The sequence below is a fragment of the Pezoporus occidentalis genome, unplaced genomic scaffold (genome assembly GCF_034315485.1).
Source record: "Pezoporus occidentalis ecotype Australia unplaced genomic scaffold, CSIRO_AGI_Poc_V1 ctg3, whole genome shotgun sequence".
Taxonomy (NCBI): Eukaryota; Metazoa; Chordata; class Aves; order Psittaciformes; family Psittacidae; genus Pezoporus; species Pezoporus occidentalis.
The window spans coordinates 19,588,062-19,597,739 of NW_026914940.1; positions in this window are offsets into that span (position 1 = coordinate 19,588,062).

Below are 9,678 nucleotides of genomic sequence, written 5' to 3' on the forward strand. Positions count from 1 at the left end.
ACCTCACCTAGCCTTGGATATTAAGCATAATGTAAACTAAGCAGGAAGTACGCTTGTAAAGGGTAAACTTTCCTAAGAATGGTCAAGGATATTTCATTCCTTGTGGACTTTTAGCAGCCACCTTCATTCCTGATAAATCTGCAGCCCCTATTCTTGGGTGACAGTAACAGTAGCAGTGATGGTGAGTGGTTTTTCCACTGGAGCCCCTCTTATCTCACTGGTTCTGCAGCTGGGGCGGTGCTTACTTTGGGCAGTGCCACTAATGCTGGGGGAAAGGCAATCCGTGATACAGGGCATAAGATGTTTCTGATGGAAAAGACTGACATAAACCAAGTACTCTGTTAGAGCAGACAGCCAAGATGTAGGTGATGCTGATAGCAAAACAAAAAGTCCTGACTTAATGAGGTATATTGTTTTGTTCTTTGCTCCCTCCAAAACACTGATGCATTAACTTGAGCTGAACTGTCCATATCAGTACACTGTGCAATTAAAAAAATGGGATTGCCTTCTCACACATTTTGAATGCTGCTTATTAAATTGGTAGTTTGAGATATTTGTTGAAACATGAGGATTCCAGGGATATAAGAGAACAACAGTTTGGAAGCTCAGGCAGTAACTACTACAAGGTAGTTCCAGAGGTACTAATGAACATGTTAGAGGCAGACTAATGAGCATCAGTGGCACTATTGGTAATTACACCCATCCCGTAGCCACCTAATGCATACTGTCTTCCCATCATAACAATCCTGTGCTGCAAGGACTTCCCAGATTCTGGGGAACTACATAACAGTGTACCTTATATAAAAACACAGATCTGTCTGTGAGCCCATCCTCACAACTTCTCCTAATAGGATTTCTGGAGTGGCAGATTCACTATTTGCTGAAGTGTGAAGGAAGAAGTTCAGATAGAAAGTACAAATTTTTGTTGTTAATTGCTTCACAATTCCAGATTTATCTTTAATAGCATTTCTTTGAAACTCTGTGGAGTAAAGTTATTGTTAATGTGCAAAAATTAAATAGAAAGTACCATGATGGATGTATGCATCATCTTTACAAATAGAACAGCAAGTTGCTTTCTGTCAGTATTTTGGGTTAGTGTTTATGATAACAGTAAGATTATTTCAACTGTGGTTTTAATACTCAGGAACAATTAATGAATCTGCTTTTCCTGAGCTTCTTCACAGGTACTCACAAGCTATTACAAAATGGAAACATCATATAAAATATGATGAAAACATAAATATGTTTTCAGCTGAGACGTACAGTTCCACATGAGATCAATGCGGAATACAAAAATGAATCACACTTTAGATCTTAGGTAACTGCAACCACATAGTAACTCATTCCTCAGGTTAATAAAATCTGCTGCTCTCCAGAACTTGTGTCAGCATTACTGGTTTAAACCAGGATTTGCAAAATATGCTTATGGAACCAGTTACACCACATCCAGTGAGATAGTGCTGACCACTGTTAAGACTTACAAATTATATAAACCTCATTTTCTCTGTCTCCTTCAGTGTCTTTTCATCCTTGCTGTTTAGGTTTAACCATTATATTACTGGTCAATGACTGGAAATGAAGCCTTTCTGTCCACGAATTTGTAGTCAGAAAGTTTATGCAGCCAACCGTGTGTGACAGCATCTCAAATAGAGATTGTGACAGGAGAAATCAAATATTGTTCAACAACAAAAAAAATAGACAAAGCCAATAATGGATGAGAAAGGAAAGGCTTTGGGATGTGTCAGTAGTAATCTGAGTAGGTCATGAACAGAACAAAACAAACCAAAACAAACCAAATGCTTCATTAGCAAGGAATTGATTTCAAGCACAAAAATACATTTTCTTGACTACATCTTGTTAACATTAAAATTTTCTTTCCACCTGGTTCAGCAGAGTTTTGGTACTTCACAGCTATCATCAGCTATGATTGACAGATGATTTGGGGGAAGGGGAGTCAGAGAAGGGGTTAACCCCTACTCTGTTATGGTTTTTTATATTATTTTTGTAACAAAGTGTACTGGTTCCATACTTGTGCCTCCATTTTCTTTCTTGGACTTTCTGCCATGTAACTGGATGTGTTCAACTTGAAGGGTAAAGAAGATGCCAAAAGCCAAAAAGTAAAACTTCAATAGAGAAAGAAGGCCAGGAAGCAAGGAGGAAAGGACAGAGAAACGAGCTTCTCCAAGGCAGTGGGATGAGAAGAACAGGAGAAAGGCCAGGAGGCTCTTTGCTTCTCTGAGCAGGGCAGACAGGAGGCTGGGCAAGAGTTTACTTGTTGGGTGGAGATGGAACTTACGAAGCTTAGGTCTGGGCAATTGCTAAAGATCTTATGAAGCATCCAGAATGGCAAAGCAAAGAAAAAATGCAGCATATAAGCAATAGGAAAAGCGAACCCTGAGATGCAAGGTGGGATTTATGTGTATCCATGACATAGGAATGATAGCCCACCTTTCTCTGAGCAGTCATTCATGGTCTGTGGCCTTGGTTTCCAAACTGCGAATATGGCTGAGAATTATCCATAAAGCATCTCCTCTTACAAAGGGAAAGTGGAAAGCACTCACACCATCGGCTACTAGATCCCAGAGAGCTTCTGTGAGACAGAGAGACACTTGATGTTCGTGGGAAACTTCTTTGGCCTTCTTTGCCAAGAGCAGTCTAATGATTGTGGTTTTCTTTGTCCTCAGAGGACCCAAAGTGCCCTTGAGGGATAGGAAGGCCCATGACAGTCTTGTAGATTGGTGCAATGTCCCTGTCCCACAGCAATGGCTAAGTGTTCATTATTGGTTTTAACTGTCTTGCAAGTCTGCCTCAGGGCCTTAATTTTAGTCCTGTGCTGCTATTAAATTGCTTTTATACCTGTGCTGGGTCATCTGGGCACAAATAATGATCATGAGTCATCACAGGCCACCTGTGGTTAACCTATACACTGATGATCCTTTACTCAAGCTTTCAGGCAGCTTAAGGCCCATCTGAGAGATTCAGTTGGGATCATGATATACTAGAAGTTCACATTCTCTGGGAGCACTGTTTTTAATGGTTTCATTAGAGATAAGTTTGGGGTGAGGTTCTGTGTCTGGTCCAACTCTGCAGTGGTACGGTGCTGTAGGACCAATAGCTTTCATAGTGAAAGTGAGATAAGCAAAACAATCCCAGCATGGTGAGGCCATAGGTCTACTGAGCATCTAGGAGGAGAGCCTGATCACGGCTGGTAGCCTATACAGACCTAGAGATACTGATAGCACTTCGGGGACTAGGCCAACTGAGCAGTCCATGCCTTTAAAAAGGGGAGCAGGGACATCTGGGGATGGCAGCATGTTTACAGAGGTCAGAAAGAGAAAGGAAATTCCATACCAGAAGTACTCTAACACAGCTCCCGGGACCTTTTCAAAATGTCAGTAAAACAAAATGGATTGGTAGGACCAAAATCAGTTTAACTCACCCAACTCAATTTCTACTGGAAATGCAATTGGAGTAATGTAGCTGGGATTTTAGTCTGGCCCTTGGATTCATAAATCCAACTGTACTGTCTCTTCTTTGTCCATCAAATGCCATAACAGCTAGCATAGAGTAAGAACTGAAAAGAAATATGTAGGAACTTCATTCTTCACCAGAAAGAGCAGTTATTTGCTCCTGTGCAAAGGAGGACTGAAAATAAATTCAAATCAATAACAGACAACGACAGTTGTTTGTTTCTATTCTCCTTTTTGTACTTGCATTATACTAACACATGCCTCCTATTTTGCACCAAATTAGTTCAACTTCCTTTGCAAAACTCAGATGAAGGTGTTTAAGCAAGTGTTGGGGAATAATTTATACTAAAACCAGATACATTTTTATTAAAAGACAAAGAAGAAATTCTGTTATAATATCAAAAATTTTAATGTTTTCATTGATTCACTGATATAAGTAGGTGCAAGGATTTAATCAAATAGACTGACATTTTCATAATTCCATAACTCAGATGTTTACCTCCTTCCATTCTCCTCTCTGTGCCTGATTTGGCAAGGTACATGTTTCTGTATCTCTGCCAATTGCATTGTGTCTTTTCTTCAGCCACTAGCAAATACAAGGTTTCTAAACTCCTGGGAGTAAAGAGAATAATTCAGCTAAGTTTTGTTTGAGCTCTACATGAACTGTCAAATGCCAGGAAAGAATTCTCAATTTCGACCAATTTGGAAGACTCGAAAGCTGCTTTATATTCAGGATCTCTAGCTGTGTCAGCTCAAGTGCTGGTTTTAACTTGTTTCTGAATTCGAAAGCAATAAAAGGGAGGAAAATCAAACCTGTGTTACTGGAGATTTCTACTTTCATATTAACACATGGTAAAGCAACATGGTTTCTTCTGGATTATGAGCTGTTGTGGAAAAACAGGAGCAACATGATACATGTTGAATTAATAAAGAAAGAGGCTGTTTTCACTGTGAACACACACAAAAGTAAATTATTTTTATATTGTACAGAATTATATAAACAAAAACCTTGGAAAAAATACAAAACCACTGATTTTCGTCCACAGTTAAGTCACCTTATACCTCATTGGCAATATATAGCGATTCATGAGAATGTGCAATAAACACTAATTTTAAAGCCTTTATTCTAATAAAGTAGACAGCATGGTATGCAGTGGTCTTAGTAGAAGTGTAGATCAGCGTCACTTGAATCAAAACTTACCTTTGGTAGTTGCAACTGAAGATGTCAGTCAGTGGAGGAAGAAGGATGTCACTTAGACCTATCCTCACTGAGTTTTAAACTGCTATTTTAAATATATGGAAGAAAATCATAGAGTAGAAACAATTTATACTAAATTGCACTGGTGTGGCTAAGCAAAGCTTGTCTGTCATGTGAAGAAGGAAATCATCATTCCTTTGGCCTCAAAGACACCCTGAATACCCAGCAGAAGTGGAAGGTGCTATTACTTTTTTCTAAGAGTCCAACAGGCAATCTGAGAGTAGTGTCAAGATGTATTTATTCATTGTACTACAAAAAGTGGTCACCTGGGTTTACTCAAGCAGATCTCCAACAGGTGTTTGACAGGACAGAAATATATCTCAGAATTTAGAACCATTGACTGTTCAAGTATGTGGGATAAATGCCATTTGAATCTGAAGAGAAACATTTCAAGGAAGTGAGAAGACATGAATCAGGATATCCTGAGCTAATAAGAAAAGATAATTAATTTACCGCTGGAGAAGTCTGCAAGGTGACAATAAATGGGGTGAATAAGAACCAGAAGAGCTTCCTTTTAAAGAACGGCCTTCCAGCTACCTCAAAAGCATACAAAATAAAAACCCTCAGTTATTAATACCTGTAAAGTGGATTTCCAGGATACAGTGTGCTCGAGACAGTAGGAAAGACTTCTCCGTTAAACTGAGTGGATAACCACGACTATTCAAATGCGTTTGAGAAGTTACCACTGATTGGTTCTGAATGAGAAACCTCCCACTTGAGAGGTGACTGACCAGCCCCAGTCTGACTGACCATCCCCAGCCACCAGAGGAGAGTGACCTCTTAGGCTGGGTTAAACCTGTTTTAGGGATAACAAAGAGAGCAAACAATGAGCCTCCAACATAAGTAAAATATGCTGTATAAAGTAAATTCAGACTAACATTGAATTGCAAATCAATGAGGAAAGAGCAAGTAAGCAGACTGTGTTGGGAAACATATAAAAATTACTCCAGACAGACCCACAGTGAGGAGGAAGAAGCCCTCCAGCATCAGTTGTACTCCTCCTGGAGAAGATGAGGTGGAAAACTATGACCATTAACATCAAATTCCTCCCAGGCTCCCCCGTTTCTTCTTGGAGAAGACCAGTGCCATTGACCTAGGGTGCAAGGGACCAGGCAGAATAAGGACAGCCCCAGACAGCAGGGTAGGTGCTGAGAGCAGGTATCTTTCCTGGGAATGGGCTATAATAACTGGACAATTTGGACTATTGGTATATCACTGTGTAACTGGCTGACAGTGATTACTTTATTGGACCATTAAAATTTTTATTAAGCTAATTAATTAGAATAATACATTCTTGGTTGTGTATTTTTTAGCCTCTGTAAACTGTACTGACTGTCCTGGAGGACTGGCAGTTACAGTTCTGTACACCCACCAACACAGATAGCCCTTCAGAGAGCCTTGTGGCATTTTGTGAACAGTCCCTTGTAGCCCCAGGCCTGCAGTAAAGACACGAGATAACAACTGATTTTACCCAGACTGGAATTTCTGGTGCAGTGGGGTAGTTCTTGAAACTTGGGCACTATGACTGTGTATCTGGGAGCACCTGGGTATATAGGTGGACAGAAATGTGTGATGAAAGAAAGTGGAAAGAGTGGTCTATCGCAGTGAAATGCGTGTGAACAAATGTAAGATCCCAGGAGGGCTGAGCTAGGGAAGAAACAAGGGATGGTGTGTGTGTGTGTGTGTGTGTGTTCTACTTGGAGAAGAAGGACATAAATGCTAAGAGCTTGGACTGCTGTTGGGCTGCCCAGGTGGTGTTCCCCAGGAAGCTGGAAAGGAGGAGCTGACAGGAACTGGCTTTCACAATGTGTGAAAATGCCTTTCTCAAAGTAATGAAAGCGTAGATCTCAGAAGGTGTTCATAACATTATTCTGATGCTGTGTGAGATGTTTCCTTGGGCATAATGCAAGGGTGCCCATGGGTGTGCCAGGCTGGGAGGCCTGTGGGGTGGTAGAGGTCTCTGTAGGGCAGACGGGGAGACACAACGTAACCCATGCTGCCTGCAAGGAGCAGCTCCTGGGCCAGCATGGCTTTATCACAGAGGGAATGGGTTTTGTTGTTTCCCTGTTCACCGGGAGTGAACATGCACATTTGTGCGGCGCAGATGGTCTGGGACCAGCATCCAGGACCAAGAATTAGAGCTAAGTGATTTGGCAGCATAGATTTGCCCTGTGATTAAAATGCATTTGTAACATGAAATACCAGTGAGATCTTATTAGAGGAAATTGAAAAATACCTATATAGCCCAGGCTCAAGAAACTGCTTTCTTACCGTGAGTACAAGTAATTAATGCACTGCAAGAAAACACAGCATGCAGACAGGTAAGCAGTGATGACAGCAATTTCCTGCTGGAAAAGCCTAGTATATATTCTGTGAGTTACTCTGTTGTATTTATTAGTTATTCTTCTAAACTGTCAAAAGATTGCCATGATGTCAAGCACAGACAAGGGACAAAAAAATGCTCATTTGTTAGGTGTGAAATCCCAGCTAAAGCAGTGAAGTACTGCATTCCAGAAGTGGGTGTAAAATAATTGCCTCAGAAGTGATTTGAAACATGTTAGTTCATCTTAAACATGTTTTTGAATCAGAAACATGAATAATCACAGAATGGTTTGGGTTGGAAGGGATCTTAAAGATCATCCAGTTCCACCCACCCCCCCCCCGCCATGGGCAGGGACATCTTCCATTAGACCAGGTAGCTTAAAGCCTAATCCAACCTGACCTTGAAATGCCATGGATGGGGCAGCCACAGCTTCTCTGGGCAACCTGTTCCAGTGTCTCACCACCCTCATAGTAAAGAACTTTTTCCTAATATTCATTCTAATTCTATCCTACTTAAAACCATTTCCCCTTGTCCTATCACTATGAGCCCATGTAAAAAGTTCCTCTCCAGCTTTCTTTTAGGGCCCCTTTAGGTACTGGGAGGCTGTTATAAGGTCTCCCCTGAGCCTTCTCCAGACTGAACAAGCCCAGCTCTCTCAGCCTGTCTCCATAGGAAAGGTGCTCCAGCCCTCTGATTATCTTGGTGGCCTCTGGACTAGCTCCAACAGGTCCACATCCCTCTTGTCTTGTGGGCCCAAGCTGAATGCGGTACTGCAGGTGAATAATGAATATTATCTCTGTAGAACACTATACCTGTCCATTAATATTGAACTCCCTATGTCCCAGCAGTTCCCAGAAGTAATGATACTGCTTGCGTGGGGTAGTGGCTGGACAGTGAATCAGTGAAAACTAAATTTGCTTCTGTGCTTGGCAGTTTTGATCATGAGCTTTAGCTTCCCCAAGTCCTTGTCTGAATCAGTAAAATTAAGCTCTCTACAACATGTCTAATAATATGCTGAAAAAATTATGTCAGATTAATACTCTGAATGAAGTGGAAAAAAAGGTTCTGGAGGGGGAACTAATTTGAAGGCAAGGTAGATGCACAGCAGTGTAAAAGGGCTGGTTTAGGGGTATGGGCAAGACTCAGCACCTGAACATTTTAGGTTAAATCAGCCCTTCATCCCTTGAGTCAAGCAGCCGCTTACTAAGTGTGCTCTGGATAGTTCTATCTGCCCTACATGAACAAGCCCAATAGTTTACTCCCTGGTAAGAGCAGATACAAATGACCATACATATTTTCATGTGTTTTGCATTTGACAGCTCCTCATAGCTGATAAATTATAGGCTGCTGATTAGCTAAAGTTCCTTTTCTTAAGTTGCTTTTGACTGTGAGCAAATTGTTCTTTCTACATAGTAATGCCCCAGACATATTTTCCTGTATCCAAACGTGTGGGTGTTTTGCAAAGGTTAATGGAAATTAAATTAGAGCTGAATAATACTGATTATAATGCAAGAGTGTGCAAGCAAGGCTAATTAATACAGCTGGCATCACAGCTCAGTCCTGATCTGTGACACCACTCTTTCTTTCTCCCTCAACCCTGTTACTTTCCTAAGTGGCACCCACAGCAATCTAAAACTGCTTGTTTCAAACAGTCTATCAGGGACAGATTTACAGAGGCATCCCACTTTTCTCACTTTGGTCTTAAAATTATGTTAAATCATCCAGAAAGAAAAGAAAAGCTATTACGTTCTCCCTTCTTCATCCTTGCTTATGAGCATCCTAGTTCTACCATTAAGATCAGAGTATTTCCCGTTTTAGTGTTCAATGAGCTTTTCTACACAAGGAGCTGTTGCAAATAAATTTGGGGTTTATCTTATTAAAGTGGCATAAGTCAACAGATGTCTTTTCTGGTGAATCACCTCACTTTTTATCCTATATTAATGATCCAACTTTGCCACTAGTTTACTTGTGAGCAGGAGAAAGGCTTTCAACTCTGGATAATATGCATAGGCTACCTGAAAAATAAAATCTGAAAATCAGACTCAAGGACTTGAAAATCCCAGGATGAAAACAGGATAGATTAAGAGGTCTTGTAGCCCTGCATTTTAGACCACCACATCTTATTCTTTCCTGGTACCTATTCCACATCCTTCACTGATTAAATGTGGAAAGGAGGCACAAGGAAGGCAGTAGTTGAATGGGGAATGCTTGGCCTAAGGGCGATGAAGGTTTAGTTTTGAAACACTGCAGTGTATTGAGTTCTTCAAAATATGAGGCCAAATTTGCCTTCCTGTGGAATGAAAACATACTGTGGATGCACTGTGTATACAGTGTTGTGGATCATGTAACATCTCCTAAGCTTTAATTTGAGAAATGCCACCTTGCACATATTCCCCAGAGGTGAGAGAGGAACAGAGTTCATAAATCCCAACTGCTTTGGTGGCTTGGCTTGCAACAGGTTTCCCCCCTCCATCACTGCCTGCAGCAAGAAAGGCTCTGCTTGCAAGGCAGTCTGACCTCTGAATTTGAAGCGTCCTGTTCACAAGGTCCTCATGAGGTCTTACATGCCTGAGTGCTGGACTGTGGCTTCCTTGGCTTCTTCATGTTCCCAAATCCTTTTTCTTTCT